Below are 17,109 nucleotides of genomic sequence, written 5' to 3'. Positions count from 1 at the left end.
AAATAAACATTAAAACATTTAACAAATGTTAAAATATTTGTTAAAAACAAAAACAAACAAAAAACGTACCAAGAAAATCCACTATCCTATGGGCATGACCTTGAGCTGGGACCATGTTAGAATGGAAATTGATAGCTCACTATTAAACTCCTCACTATTCCTAAAAAATGTCTGATTAAAGCAAGTAACGCCTAAGGTTGTTGAACTTCGAATGAGTATGCACCTAAGAAATTCCTATTGCTATTTTCCTCCTTTTGGTACTCCATGGTTTGAGATGGAAAACAGTTTGGATGTAGGACTCGAGGGAGTTTACTTTAGGCACAGTCTGCCTTTTCAGAGCATTTTCTCATGATTTAAAGGACTAATCTTTTCCCTCAGGACTACTTCAATTTTGGTTCAGGTTTGGTCACCCTGGAGAGTATATTTTTACTCAGTTGGCTTTCTCAACTTCACCTTGTGCCTCCTTGGTTTCAACTTGGGTTCTAGATCACCTTGGGATTATCATTTCACTTGGTCTCCCTTCCTGTAATGTTAGCCTTTGGTTAAATTTTCTTCCAAGTTGCTACTGGTAATATTGCCAATTTCTACATGAGATCTTTAATTACAGGAGGAACCCTATTGTGTTTTTACCAAGTGTTCTCTTGCTGTTACCTTTTATTTTATGGGAATTTTAGAAAGACAGTGGTGTTATTGGGTCCTCCCAAACATCACAGAGATCTCTAAAAGCAATAGGGTTGTAGTCTTCTCTATTACACTGCTTCACTGGACTTGATTACCTTGCTGCCTCCTAGACTACCTTGGACAAAATGCAGCACTGCGACTGATTTCCTCTTTGAGTAGCTGTGGTGTCAATTGATTAAACTTAAATAAATTCATATTAAAATACCATTTTCATGAGTTTGGTTTTTTTTTTACCTAAGAATTTGGACGAGGACATATTTTCAATCTTACTAGAAATACATTGTCTTTAGATTTCTAGGCCAGATAAAAATTATTCTCATCTGTCCAATATCTTTCTCGTACGATTTAGCTTTATGCATTTTCTCGTGTGTGTGTGCATGTATGTTTCATTTTGTTTTGAGAGAGAGAGAGAGGGAGCACATGCCTATGCTCATGGAAAGCAGGGGAGGGGCAGAGGGAGAGAGAGAGAATCTTAAGCAGGCTTCATGCCCAGCACAGAGGCCCAGACAGGGCTGCATTCCACAATTGTAAGATCATGACCTGAGCCGAAATCAAGAGTCAGCTGCTTAACTAACTGAGCCACCCAGGCGCCTCTTATACATCTTCTATGCTTATTTCTCATTACTTGATTTATTACATAACAGTATATAGTTTTGTAAATCATCATCTTTTAGGCACCTAATAGTCAACATTTTTTTTACTCAAAAAATCCACTGTAGAGTCACATAGTTAACCATACTTTCACGAAAAAGCCTATATAGCTCAGTGGTAAAGTCCATCTGGTGAAAGTCTTTTTTTTTTTCCTCATTACGTTTGGTTTTATTGCACCTTTGTTCAAAATGTCAAAGTGCCTGTGAACCCCTTCTTCGATGTGCCCTCTTCTCTACCTTTAGTTGTGGAATTTGTTCTGCCAGTCTTCAGGCCAATTTCTGGGGTACTTAGGATGATTTGATAGTTATCTAGTTGTGTTCATGGAACAATGGGAGCCTAAGGTCCTATTCTGCTGCCATCTTCCTCAATCCCAAAAGTCTTTCATAATCAAATTATTGGAAATTTCTTTATTAAATAATAAGTTAGATATTGGTAGCACAATGACCAGTTAACCACATACAACTGTTCAAACTTGCTTCATGGATCTCTTAAAAAAATTCATCCACATGCCCTTTATACACCACAGTGGTAGTAATCCTTTACCAGTAGGCTCCTATATGTCATTTGTAGCAAAGAAAAGAAAATGATATAATCTAATGCAAAATAATAGACTATTTGATATAAGAACAAATATAGCATGGTAATTAGAGTATATGCAAAGAATTTGCAATTGAGGTGTTGATGAGAATGATTTGCTTGGCTGGCAGACATACAAACTGGTACTTTATAATAAAGGTTCATTAACATGTAAATAAGTGGTTTATTTTTGGTGTCAGCAGTGACATTGCAGTTAATTCTTGGCCCTGGAATCAAATGCTTAGAGATATTGATTTAATAAGAAACACGAATATCAAGCTTGAGTTACAGTGGAAAAAAAATTTCTGCTTATTCGCTAAAAATAATGTAAGTTAACAAATCTTTTTTTCATTTGCTAAGGCTGTCTCATGTGAGGAAAGTAAGATATTAAGCTAAACTTTGCTAATATTTTACAGGTTTAGAGAGTTTGAGAGCAAAGGTCATTTTGTCTGTCTATGCATTTGGTGAAAACGTTTTATTCTACTGGGTTAGCTTTAATTGATCACTGAATATGAAGACAGTTTACCAGGAGTATTTATAATTTCTTTGATTTCCAAGGTACATCTGGCTAACATAGCTGGTTAGGTTGGTGCCTCCTTTTTTTTCCTTAAATTTTTGTAGTGTTTATTTTTGGGGAGAGAGAGAGAGAGAGAGAGAGAGAGAGAGAGAGAGAGAGAGAGAGAGAACGAGTGGGGGAGGGGCATACAGAAAGGGAGACATGGAATCCGAAGCAGGCTCCAGGCTCTGAGCTGTCAGCACAGAGCCCAACATGGGGCTTGAACCCACGGAACCACGAGATTACGACCTGAGCCAAAATCAGACGCTTAACCCACTGAGCCTCCCAGGTGCCCCTGTGCCTCCTTTTCTTGCACAATCCCATAGGCAGATTCAGAATTCTTTTTGAAGACAGCTGCCTTCCCAATCATTCTAAAATGAAGCATGTATTAATAACTTTGTGATAGAGCTACTAATCTATATGGTGGACTAGTTACCAAATAGTCCAGCTAAATACTAATATGATCATAAAAGTATATACTAAGTACCTGTGATTTCATAGTCCAACAAAGTCATGAAAAAAAAAAAGAAAAAACTTTAAATGTTAATTAATTAACCAGTGTTTTTATAGTTCTGCCATTCTGTACACAGAACAAATATACAGTTTTTAAATTTTATTTATTGTTTTACATTTTTATTGAGATATAATATTGTGAGTTTAAGGAGTACAGTGTGTTAATTTGATGCGTTTATATATTGTAATATGATTACCACCATACTGTTAACTAAAAACTCTGTTATGGCACATAATTATCATGTCTTTTTTTTAGTGGTGGGAACAATTAAGATCTAGTTTCTTAGAACTTTGAAGTTTATAATACAGGTTGTCTATACAGTTTTCAGTATTTTGTAATGTTTTGTCTCATATCAAACCATAAAATAAACATATTTTTAGGTCTCTTAATGACAAAAAAGCCACATAACTTCTGGAAGAACAGCAGTGTGGTTGTGCATATGTTTGTGTCTATATTATTGACTGTTTATGAAAAAAGCTCATAAAATCATCAGTCAGCAAGTTGAAGTCATACAAGTACATAAATGTAACATGTATAAAAGATTCAGTGAGAATAAGTGTAATATAAAGCTTATGCAAAATGAAACTTTGCAAAGATGTTACACTTTGATGTTCTTCTGATAATCAGAAAAAAGAAAAGTGGGAGAAAACTTATTGTGATGGACAGGGCCAGATTAGCCATTAGGCACTATAAGCACAGTGCCTAGAGCCCATAGGACTTTTAGGGGCCCAGGAAAATGTTTTGACTTCTTTTAAAATCAGAAAGACAAGTAAACTTTTAGGTGGAAGAAAATTTTTTAATATTTAATACTAATATATTTTTCCAGTGTAGTCCTATAATTAAAATAATACTCTTCCTTCTCTCCCTCTCCCTCTCCCTTTCCGTCTCCCTCTCCCTCTCCTTCTTCATCATCATTATTTGTTTGTGGAGGAAGGTGTTTACGAAAGCAAAATTTCTTAAGGCCCAGGGAAGTTTATGATGTGGCTCAGGCAGTGGGTAAAACACAGAAAACAGTTTTGAAAAAGTTTTACAAAGATGCCTTTTATACAGAGATCCTACCACTTCCGTTCTTGCTCCTCTCCAATTCTACCTAGTTTTTTTACATTCCATGTTTTATCATTCTGGGTCTGATTTTGGAATGTCATTCTTATTTGCAGGTTGCTTTGTTATAATCCTTTAGTAGCTTGAATTGTGATATTGACCAACTGATCCCAATATTTATCTACTGCCTAATTGAAAGATCAAGTTATTTTTCACTCTCAGTAACAAAATGCAGCAGCTATACATATGGGTGGAAAGTATGAGAGAAAAAAACAAGTTAATAAAAGTGAAACACACAAAAAGATGTTAATTTCGTAATATTTTTCTTTCCATACTTTTAAAATTTCTTTTTCATTTGCTGGGTAGTTTATTCAGACATAATAAAACAAAAGCTGACATCAAAAAGAAGACTTTTAATTATTTGTAATTGAGGTGCTTTTAGATTGATATATGAGATAGACATAGGCATTTAGTTTTGTTAAATATTGTTCATATTTTTGATGAAAATGTATGCCTTCATGTTTTTATCATTTAAAAAAGTCACTGTAGTCTCTTCATCTAATTTTGAATAGTTAAGTATTTTTGTTACATTTAAATAGCTATCAGATTTCCATGGTGGATAAGGGGATTTTTATATGATCCCTGTAATTATAAAGAGATTTCCTTAGTGAGTGAAGTGCCTCATTTATGCACCTCTACCAAAAGGGAAAAAAAGAAAAAAGAAAAAAAAAGTATATCATAATAAATTTTACATGAGTGGCAATAGTGAAAAAATTGAAAGATCAGTAAAACCAGAAGCCATAGCTAAGAAATAACAAACACAGCAAAACCACTGGAAATGGCACAAATCCAATTTAGAATGAAATTTAGCACCAAGTTCTGTTTTCATGTCCTGTCTACATAGCTAAAGGGAAAAGATAGGTTGAATAGTTTTTGGGATTGTGATAAGAACCTCCGACCTTATAGCTCAGCTATAAAGAGGCTCAGCAGCAGTGTTGGGTTATATAGGGGGAATCTACGTTGATTTTCTGCTGTATAGAAGTACTCTAAAATATTGCAGTTTTTAATTTTAAAAGTTATATGTAAAGTTTTAAATATATACATGAATTTAGGATTATCTTTACATTTTCATCACTCCTTACAATTTGCATTTTTTCATGCTTTCTTGCCTATAAGTAGAATGGGTACAGTTAGTTTGTATGTGTTGGAGAAATGAGTTAAGCATTTGAAAACCCTCTATGTTTATACAGAGAGTAAAAAAAAATTTTTTTTTCTAAACTTTGCTTTAGGGAAAAAGTTTGAAAGTCAGGTATAATCCTCACTATACTCATGCTTTTGCCCCATTCCCCCATTTCCGCAATATTCTAGTTGAAATATAGATGGTTTCTCAATAGTGTGCTGAATCTTTGAGAGACAGTTCAACTTTCCCTTTACTTATGGCATAGAATTATATAGTGTCTTTTCTTCTTCCTTTTATTTTCGACTACTTTTTCCCCCTTAATATTTGTTTCATTCCAAGCACCTTCTATATTTAACCCTTACGTCAGTACTCGCTTTCTAATACTGTCTGCATCCAAGGTCCATTATGAGTACCTGTTGATAGGACAAAATTATCATAAAAAAGGAAGCCACGTTTCACCTAAATCTTAAATGCCTCATTTTTTGGTGTAATGACAGGGAAGAGAAGTCATTTTGGTTAAACCAAGATTTGTGGAATATCTCCTATGTGTAAAATATGTTAATGCAAACATGAAAAGGGCACATTTTTTATCTTCTGGGAACTTACAGTCTGGTGGAGAAAATAGATGCACATATAAATCCTATTTAAGGCTTTGATAATATTGTGGTGAGTGTTACAGATGGAGGGTTTATGGTATGTTATGGGAGTTTATAGAGAAATAACAGCATTTTCTGACTAAGGGAGAAGAGCAAATTTCTAAGCAAATTGTTCTAGAACAGTGCCACTCAAAATGTGGTCTATGTCCCTCCCTTCATTAAGAAAGTCTTGCTATGAAAAGAATACTAGCTAAAGTAAACAGGGTGCCTAGTGATAAAATCGATTTCCATTCTGGGGCAGCTTCTTGTCTTGTTGCAGACTGATGCTTTCGGGACCACTGCTCAAGAGGACTGCGGCATGCATCCTACATGTATATGCAAATTATAATAAATCAGAAATGAGTAGGGTCAGTTTCAAAAGTGGGACAGTAGAGTGGTTCTTGGAGAAGTTTCAAAGAGAGAGTAGAAGTGAAGGAAAGCTTCCTTAAAACAAAGATATGTAAGCTGAGTCTTGAAGGATAGGTATGACTTGAACATGCAAGATGAGGTAGAAGGAAATTGAAGGGAAGGAGATAGTCTAAATAGACTGAAGGAAAAGAGCTCAATTAGGAACAGTTCTTCTAGGTATGATTGCAAAAGTTATGTTGTGTACACAGGGTACTACTATTGGTGTGTGTGTGTGTGTGTGTGTGTGTGTGTGTGAAACCCCAAGTGTATGGTGTATGGTGTATGTGTGTGAAACTACTATTCAGCATGGATGTGAAACCCCAAGCAACTTAGTTTATTCAATTAGAGTGTGCTTTCAAGAAGTCTGGTAAAAGGGAACTAACATTTATCAAACTGTAAATATGGACTAGGAATTATGCTAAGCATTTGCATTCATCATGTCATATAATCTTTATAATCTTCCACAAAGAAAATATCATTATGTCCATTTTACTGATATGGATACCAAAGTGGAGAGAATAAAATAAAGTCACACAGCCAGTAAGAATGGGACTGACTCAAAAGACTATGTTGTAATATAAACAAGTTGAAAAGGCAGATTAAGGCCAGATTGTAAAATGTCTTGAATGCTATCAGAAGCTTGGAGTTTATAATCTCTAATTGTTGGGGAACCATGAAAGTTGTAGATACACAAATGGTCTTATAAAAACCCTATATTGTGAACTAAATATTAATTCATCATTTAGTTTAAACTCTAAATAAGTTAAGTCTAATTCTGGTTTGTGTCTAGACCAGATCCATGGAACCAAAATTGAACCAAGGTTTAATCTCAGATGGAGTGGGAATAAGGGGTGATGGGTGTCCTATTTTAGAAAAGCCTTCAAATATTTTGGCTGATAATTAACTTGTTGGTAGTTTAGAGAAACATATAAAGTGCCAGGTAAGTTCTGTGAAACAAGACCAAACATTTTTTTTTGTCTGTTCTATGTCGGAAAACAAAAACCAAAATCAAACCTGTTACGTGTAACCCAGTATTGGATTATCAGAGATATGCACAAGCAAAAGTGAGTAGGTTTTATGAACAGTATGAAAAACGACCAGGAGTATCTATGTTTATTTTTCTTGCTCAAATATGAAAAAAAGTAATTTCCACTTGCTTCAATGGATTTCTAATATATTTACTTCCCAGCCTTAACATTGTTTACTCTGCCAGACCAGTCAGAGTGTAGCAAAATCAAATGAATAATTAAGCATTTTAGAGAGATCAACAAAAAGAAATATTGTCTTGTTCATAGAAATACTAGAGTCATGAGATAGAACATTTTCTGAAAGCAGAAAAGGCAAAATATGAAAGCTGATTAAGCCAGCTAATACTGAGAACAGTTAAAGCTGTAACACATTTGTTGAAAATTTATTTGTTAAAATATATATATTGTTACACATATGTATATATGTAAAATACACATATATTAGCAATGAAAGCCATAATTTTTATATTAACTGTATGTTTGTATGTAGAATTTTATTTTTACTGTTTCCTTTGTTATTTACACCCAGCTAGAGCTTAATTTACAGATCTGCTTTTCACAGTAAGAGGTATTACTGTCCATTTAGTGGTGGCATAGTGCCTGGAAAAACCTATTTCTTTCCATAGGGACAGACTTAGGCCATTTAATCTATCTCATTGGTGGCAAATAATGCCAATTCTTAGTTTATCTTACTATAAATGCAGATATATTTTGGGGGGGGGTGGGGACTATGTAAAAGAAAGATAAAATGATAAGGGTTTTAGGGATGAATAAAGATTGTAGATGAGACAATTACCTGCTGTATTTTCATATATTTATCACTCACAGACCTATAGAAATTTTTTAATGTTTATTTATTTCGAGAGAGAAGGAGAGAGAGAGAGAGAGAGAGAGAGAGAGAGAGAGAGAGAAACTTGCACATGCATGGAAGAGGGGCAGAGAAAGAGAGAGGGAAAGAGAGAGAATCCGAAGTAGGCTCTGCACTGTCAGCACAGAGCTCCAGGCTGAGCTTGAACTTAGGAACTATGATATCATTACCTGAGCCAAAATCAAGAGTTGGATGCTGAACCAACTGAGCCACCTATGTGTCCCAGACCTGTAGAATCTATCTGGCATTAGATCTGAGAGCTCTTTTTGTCCACATCTCTCATTTTGAGATAGGAAAACTAAGAGGTTAGGAGATTTGCTTATGATCAAAATTAATGATTTTTACTTTAATCCTCTATAGCCACGAGAATGTTGGTGCCACTGTAAGGAGAGAAAACAGAAGTGACCTGGTTTGGGTGACAGAATTCGTCTTTGTGTTGGGTTTGAGGTAATGAGAAATCTAGGTAGAATACCAACTGTTGGAAATAGTGATTGAAACTTCTCTGTCAAGAGATGGGAATGTGAACCTTACCTGCATAGACACAAGATTTGAAGTTGTGAATTTAAGGGGTGCTTGGGTGGCTCACTCGGCTGAGTATCTGACTTTTGATTTTGTCTCAGGTCATGATCTCACAGTTTGTGAGTTCCAGCCCCACACTGGGCTCTGAGCTAACTACATGGAGCCTACTTGGTATTTGCTCCCCCCCCCACCCCTCCCCTACTTGTTCTCTATCTCTTTCTCAAGATAAATAGAAATAAAACTTAAAAAGAAATTGTGAATTTAAGAAGAGTCATTTATTCCATAAAAATTTGTTGAGGATTTATAACTCCCCAAGTAAACCTAAGCCAAATTTATTTTGTTTTTTTTTTAAGTTTATTTACTTATTTATTTAGAGACAGATAGAGCAGGCAAATGGGGAAGGAGCAGACTGAGAGAGGGAGGGAGGGGGAGAGAGAGAGAGAGAGAGAGAGAGAGAGAGAGAGAGAGATAAAGAGAGAGAAAATCCCGAGCAGGCTCTGCACCACCAGTGCAAAGCCCAATGCCGGGCTCAAGCTCACAAACTGCGAGATCATGACCTGAGTTGAAGTCGGAAGCTTAACTGACTGAGCCACCCAGGTGCCCTTAAGCTGGATTTTAAAGCTTTCAGTTATCTTGAAAGAAGCAGGGAAGTAAGAAATTAAGGAGTTCATGGCCTAGGGAAAGCAAGGAGTTAAATTATGGTTGTATCACTAAGTGGCATGGAGAGTGATAGTAAAGAAGTTTGTGTATCATCCAAAGGAGTTATATGTGTTTTTCTTGAAAGTTGGTGCAGGCCACTGAGAGATCTTCAACACACAGTGTCAAGATCATTTTCCTAAGATGGAGACTTTAGAAAGAGAAGTAGGAACTTATGGTTGTTGAATGTTTTAGAGGATTTAAGGTCAAAACAGGCAATGGCTGGGATAAGAATGAACAGTAGATGTTAGGCCATCAGAAAGCTAGGAAAAGAAATCTTCAGTAGTCTCAAATGTTTTGAAGAAGCCATGAAAGATACTGGATTTCACTATTAGAATAATATTTGTATTCTCTCTAGGACCTGGGATACTGCTTGTTAAAAAGTAATCACATGGTTAACAAATTTCATGTGCATGCTTCACTGGTGTGTGTGTGTGTGTGTGTGTGTGTGTGTTGGGGGGTGGGGTGGGGTTAAAATGTTAATTTACAAGTTTGACAAAACGGCTTAATTTTCATTTGGAAATATAAGTCAAGGAAATTGAAATATAGGACGGAGCTAATTAAAAACAGTATAGAAGATGGAGTATGTTAATAAAGTACCCTATGAAACCAAACTGGTGTATTAGAAATGTCCTATGAGACAGAGTTAACAAATATGGAGACAAAACATGTTTGCCAGAAAATCAGATCAATGTTAATAAAATTAGAACAGTTAGGTGTTTTCAGTCTAATGAGAGACTGTGTAGCAAAATGGCTAAAAGCACATTTGAAAGATTCAGAGACATGGGTTCAAAATACTTACTGAACTTGAACAGCTTACACTGAATTTAATGGCTTAAGCCCCCATTTCTGCGTGTATAAAAACAGTAACAATAATACCTACTTCATAGGTCTGTTAGGAGGGATCATAGCCTAGTAAAAACCCCGTACAGAGATTGGCACATTTCTAAATTTAATACTTGATGCTTTTATGAGTTTGCTAAGAATATGCCCTCAGGTGCTGAATGAAATCGGAGGTTAATTATAATCAATAAAGAACATTGTAATACACATATATTAAAGGGAAGACTTATCCTCACACATATTACAATCAGGGTGGTATAAACGATGGCCATATAAAAATTCACAGTGACTCAAATTGTCAAGTTTCAGAGTTGACACCCAAGTGAACGTGTTGAAAGCCTCATCATCTAGGTCATTTCAAACTAGATTCTACCACACTGAAAAAATCCTGTGGTCAAATTCTTATCCTTTCCACTAGTTGCATAGTTCTGTGCACAGACCTGCTATTGACTTCCCTGTTACCATACACAAAGCTGCTATTCACAGGAAAATCGGTGGCTCTGTGGAATTGGATAAGAATTTGGCCTACAATGAGTGATTTGAATGAATGAATTTGGAATTGGCAAGAAAATACAAACATATGCCACATTTACTTGGTACATTCATGCCTCAAGAGAACTCAGGTAGCACATAAATTCTGCGTCAAGAGCCAGAGATTTTCAGCAAGAACCAGTTACAAAAGTTAGCCTAAATCTGCCCCAAGTATTTTTGTCATATTCAAAGAACAAGGCAAAAATGTCATATTTAATTACTGCTCATTGGAATGCAAAAGGCTAAGAAGTACCTTCTGGTAAAGTCATATATAGGGCCTACTATTTATAATGCTGCTCTCAGAAGACAGGATTAATAGTCATGGTATAGGCTAATTTAATATATGAGGATTTATTAACTTTTTTTTGATATACTGTTTTTTAGACCAGTCTTAATTGACTGAATTGATACCTAACTGCTTGCAAATTAAATGCTGTTTTTTGCTTTTTATAGGCAAAATACAACCAAGGTGTGTATGGTGGCCTGCTTGTGTGCTGGCATTAAGTTGGAGGCAGTCTGAACCTTCTATTTTCAGTAGTAGACAGATTTCTTCTCTTGATTATTGCTCATGCAATTTTCAGTACCAGAGACATTGGACCTTTAAAAAGGAAGAGATGTTACATTTTTGACAGCTTTTCTCTTCCACTGACTAAAACAATAAAAATAAACATGAAGCTGTCGGAATGGCCTCTGCATATAATGTCATTTGCATGTGATTTCCTTTGCTTCTCTAGATAATTGAATTTATTCAGGCAATTTATTTTTTAAATGTGTAGTCTTTGTGAATGGAAACATCTTAACTAAAAAAAAAACTCTCTTATTTCCTCTTAATGAAATATATACATGTATGTGTATATTTCTGTTAGAACCAAGGGAATAGAAGAAAAATAATGAAAACACCAAAAATGTACTATAAAAAATTAATTGAAGAGATGAAATGTGATTCTCATAACCAAACATTCTGTCTTTGTGTTCACCCTTTGTCTGTGTTCAAGGTCTCTAGTTGCTCAATAGGAGTTTTTAAGTTATTATTTCCCTTTTTGATGTTGCTAAGTATAATGAATGGATAGCAAAGGACTTTTGTAAGAAATTTCTGCATCTGTATCATCTCAGAGCTGGTGAGCATAGGGGATACCTGTTGGGTTCCCATCCTGAGATTCAGTCTTAGTGTATATATTTCAGGCTTAAAGAGAATGGCTATTTAAATGGAGCTCCATTAATCAAACAATGTAGCTTTATAACACAAATAAAGCTTCTATTATCTTTCTGTGGGATATATAAAGAATATATACCTTGGGGCACCTAGGTAGCTCAGTCGGTTAAGCATATGACTTCAACTCAGGATATGACATCACGGTTCGTGGGTGCTAGCACGAGTCCCCATCGGGCTCTGTGCTGACAGCTCAGAGCCTGGAGCCTGCTTCAGATTCTGTGTCTCCCTCTGTCTCACTCCCCCTCCCCTGCTTGCAATCTGTCTCTGTCTCTCAAAAATAAATAAATGTTAAAAAAATTTTAAAAATGAATATATGCCTTTATTTTGGACCAGCATTTTTGTGGGTTATGGAGCACCAAGCCAGTATCATTTTGAGATATCAGCAATACCCAAGGATATTCAGAAGTTGGGAATTCAAATTAAATTGTGGAAGAGAGTACATCTTTCCAAAATCCAAATACTACATCTCCTCTCTCTTCTCCATAGGATTTAGTTTATCCTAAATACAATTTCATTTTTTTTTAACGTTTATTTATTTTTGAGACAGAGAGAGACAGAGCATGAACGGGGGAGGGTCAGAGAGAGAGGGAGACACAGAATCCGCAACAGGCTCCAGGCTCTGAGCGGTCAGCACAGAGCCCGACGCGGGGCTCGAACTCATGGACAGCGAGATCATGACCTGAGCCGAAGTCAGCTGCCCAACCGACTGAGCCACCCAGGCGCCCCTACAATTTCATTTTTTATACATATACCCCAACAGCTTCCCTAGATAGTAGTTTATAAATGGGGAAAAAGCACCATCACCTCTTACATTTACATCTGTGATCACAACTTAATAAAGCGCTCAGAGCATAGGTTTTTGCAGAATGTTTTGATGGTGATAATTTTCATTGTAGTTTTTCCCCCATTCTGACTCTAACATCAATATGGTAAGAGTTTTAGGATTAAACACACAGCACCAAGAATTCAGTATTTAAAAGCCTATTCGTTACAGATAAGGGAAAGATGCGTCAGTTTCTAATAATCTCCTTTATTTTTACAGTGTTACCTTTTTGTCCTTTTGCCTTATTCCCTAGAATACCCCCAATATTTTATTCTAGCATTTTTTTTCTAGAGTCTTCTCTTTTTCCAGTTTCTCTGTTTTGCATATTCTCTCGTTGTTATTTCCATGTATGCATTTTTCTTTACAAAACATCTTTCATCCTTGAAAATCTAATTATAAATAACCATAAAGTTTCAGAAATGTACATGGTAAACCCGAGTCACTGGAAGAGAAGATGATACCCATTTATAACTGTCATTTTTAGACATATGTGAAGAGGGCTTGGCCATTTGTTCTTCTCCCTCAGAAGACACTTTCTAAGAGCTAATTTACTAAAATGGATTTAACCATTCACTGGAAATAAATGGTTCATAAGTCATTATTTTACAACCTTTATTTCTTTATCTGCTTCTTATATTTTGAGGCTCATCTACATTTGAATGTTCTACATACAAATTTAAAGATCTCGAACGATAAACTTATCATTTGAATCCTATTATTTACAGTGCTGTGGCCAGAAGTAGGCTAACACTCATGTTATGGACTAATTTAATTATGTAGATCTATTTATTTTTTTTGTAGATATATCGACTCTATTTAATAATCATCCCTGTTGGTTATTTTAATAATCATCCTGTTTGGCCATTCTGTTTCTGTCTATATCATAATCATTATTTCAACCTCCCAAGCAAGAAATATGTTTATCTTTGACTGTCTCCTCCTTAATTTTCAAGTTACCTAATCCTATCATTACTTGCTTCAAATCGTTTCTAGGATTTGATGGTTCCTTTCAAGTCTCGTGGCTACAAACTAGTGGAAAGCTTTTTATCATCACATATGTGAGATGGTAATGGTTTCCTATTCAGTGGAGATCTTTACTTTCTCTTTTTCCCAATTCATTCTCCACACCACTGCTAATCTTCCTTAGACCTACTTCAAGAGAATCATCCAGTAGAGAATCTAGAATAGTTCCCTTTTGCTTGTCAGGTCAAATGTAAACAATTCTTTTTTTTTTAATTTATTTTTAATTTTTTTTTAATGTTTATTCATTTTTGAGAGAGAGAGACAGAGACAGAGTGCAAGCAGGGGAGGAGCAGAGAGAGAGGGAGACACAGAATCCAAAGCAGGCTCCAGGCTCCAGGCTCCAAGCTGTGAGCACAGAGCCTGATGTGGGGCTCGAACTCACAAACCGTGGATCATGACCTGAGCCGAAGTCAGACACTTAACCGACTGAGCCACCCAGGCTCCCCCAAATGTAAACAATTCTATTTGACTTTCATAACCCTTCAGAAAATGGTGATGCCTTCTGGATGATGCCTCGGGGAGTGCTGTATCTTACTTCTCTACCTATTTTTGTAGGCTCAAACCAAAAGACTATCTTATCCATAAAGATTGGATAAGTTGAGTAATTAACTCAATCTGTGTGTATAAACACAAATAATAGGGTCTGGAGTACATGATGAATAGTCAGACATATTTTCTGCCTTTGGGGTATAGAGAGAAAATTAAATAAGTGATCCCAAAGCAGTGTACTAATGCTGTGATAAAGAAGTTTCCACCTTCCTTTGCTTTCCAGTGTTCTCTCTTTTTTAATCTTCTTCTGCATGTATAATTTGCTTCTATACCATTTAGTTATAATTACTGATTTTTGTGTGTGTGAATTTAAATACCTCTCAAATTTAATTGTAAAGTCTTTGAGGAGAGAGAACAAGCTTTATTTTTTGATATCGTGGCATCTCTTACCACACCTCAATCAGTTGAAGAAGGCAGTCTTACATAATGATGACCAGCATTGATTCTAAAATTATATAATCTTGGCCTTAATTCTTCAATTTACTATTCCCTACTATTACGTTGGGTGAATTATCCATCAGAGCTTAATTTCCTCATCTGTTAAATAGGAATAACAGTCTGCATGGGATTTCTCTGAGAATCGTAAAATTATGTCCATAAAACTTTCAGAACAGTGTCTTTAAGAACTCCAGGAGTAGTAGCTATAATTTCACTGAAAACATTAGTGAATTTTAAAAGGTTTTGTATATTTGGTCAGGAAAATGCCTAATAGTTTAGAAATGTTTTTACAAGTTTTCACAAGTATCAGACTAAAATGACTAAAATTATATATAGCATTACTCCTATAAATTGTGTGAAAACAATCTTTGCAGAGAACCCAGTATTTTACATAAGGAATGCCAGTATCTCAGGGATTGTCTGTGCTACAACACAGCCTTTATATGAGCACTAAAACAGGCTCAGGAAATTATGTTTTATATTATGAAGAAATAGTTGGGCCAGCGTGGGAATTTTATAAGAGTATGTAGACTGCTTAATGCCTTATCTTTATTTTGGAATGAGAACTGAAGCTGTGCTCTTTAATCTCAAATCATTGCATAAGGTCAAATCCTGCTAAAGGTCCCTTTCGAAGAAAAAGTGTTACTTTTGCTGTGATCATAGTGCTCTATTGAGAGTCTTAATTAGTATAGAAAAATAGGCCTTTAGCTTTTCTTTTTGTTTTTTTGTTTTTGTTTTTGTTTTTAATAGGAAGATGGGATTAGTCTAATGACATAACAGAATGAACTGATTTTTGGCTATGAAATCAGTGTGATCTAGTGAGGAGACATACTGGTAAAGGGACTCTGTTCAAGTACTAGAGGAGAGAGGATAATAGGAAAAGTGGAGAGTTAGCTTGTAATCTTTCCTTCCTCATATTACCTTTGTTGCCATTTTGTATTTATAGCGTAAGGGAACTAAAAGGTTTGTTTGCAAGAGAATCTAGCGGTGCCAATGTTCTTGTGAAGAAAAAAAAAAATCTTGATATGTCTATTTTACAAGAAGAAAGAAATATGAACGAAAAGTAGAAATATGGCATAATTGGTGTCATGTATTTATGAAAAATCATTACTGTAATTCTTTTCAGACTTTGACTTTAAAAAGTTTTATTTCATAATGAGGAGTGATTGAACATTCTTTCCTTGATCATTTCTCTGAGTTATCACTTTGTGGAGAACCAGGAAACTGTGAAATGTGAAGATTGAGTGGCATGATAATGGCAACAAGAGATAAAAAGCACACTAATGTCACATGTGTCACATGACAGTTTGTGGACTCTTTTTTTTTTCCTTAAGATAAAGTTTGTATTAGCTTATCTTTAAAAAATGGTCCACCTTAAAAAAGTTTAAATTAATCTTTTTAAAAATTTTTATTTATTTATTTTGAGAGAGAGAGAGAGAGAAAGAGAGAGCATGCTCATGTGTGCACGTGCAAGCAGGGGATGGGCAGAGAGCAACCAAGAGAGAATCTCAAGCAGGCTCCACGCTGTTAGCCCAGAGCTATAGACAGGCTTGATCTCATTAACTGTGAGATCATGACCTGAGCAGAAACCAAAGGGTTGGGCATTCAACCGACTGAGCCACCCGGGTGCCCCTAAATTAATCTTTAAAAAATTGGTTCCATGAATGCAGTTTTATTTTAGCAGAAAGAACTATGAAGTTACATAAATGTGCAAAAATACTTTTTTTTTTTTTTTTTTTGGTGGGGTAGGTGGGGAAAGGGGTTTGTCTCTTGTTAATATCTTCTCCACTTTCCTAGTAAAGAGACTGGCTTTTTCTATATTTATTTTTATATATTATGTGTTTTGTTCATGGTTATATCCTAATATAATGCTTAGAGCTTAATTTAACAAATATATAGCTCTTGTCATTTCCCAGTTACCATTTTTATGAGTTTTATGATTTGTAATACCTGTATTAACTCATGTAGTCTCCTAACTCCTATAACTCGTTATTTTGTAACTCATAGTCCACTAACAACTCATTGAGGTAGATACTAGTATAATCCCCATTTTATAGATGAGGAAACTGAGGCACAGCAAGATTAAATAACTTATCGAGGGTCACACAGCTGGTTAATGGTGGAACTAGGATTTGAACCAAAGCTATTGGCTTGATTCTCTGTGCTTAGATGCCATCATTAACTGCCTTACAAGTTAGCATTCAAAACATTTATGTTACATGGATGAAAGAGAAAATTGAGTGAATGAAATAATATTTATTTTTTAGTAAGCATTCTCATTACTGTTAAATTCTAGAGATCAATGATACTGCATAATAGTACATATGAATTACTTA

The 17,109-nt window shown here is 35.3% G+C and overlaps 1 protein-coding gene across 18 annotated transcripts in view; it reads left to right on the top strand.

Moving 5' to 3' along the window:
- SOX5 (SRY-box transcription factor 5) overlaps positions 1 to 17,109 on the top strand; it is a 1,011,771-nt gene that overhangs the window by 676,524 nt on the left and 318,138 nt on the right. The window lies entirely within an intron of this gene.

The sequence above is a fragment of the Panthera onca genome, chromosome B4, assembly GCF_046562875.1.
Source record: "Panthera onca isolate mPanOnc1 chromosome B4, mPanOnc1 haplotype 2, whole genome shotgun sequence".
NCBI lineage: Eukaryota > Metazoa > Chordata > Mammalia > Carnivora > Felidae > Panthera > Panthera onca.
This window is presented reverse-complemented; position numbering and strand designations above follow the sequence as displayed.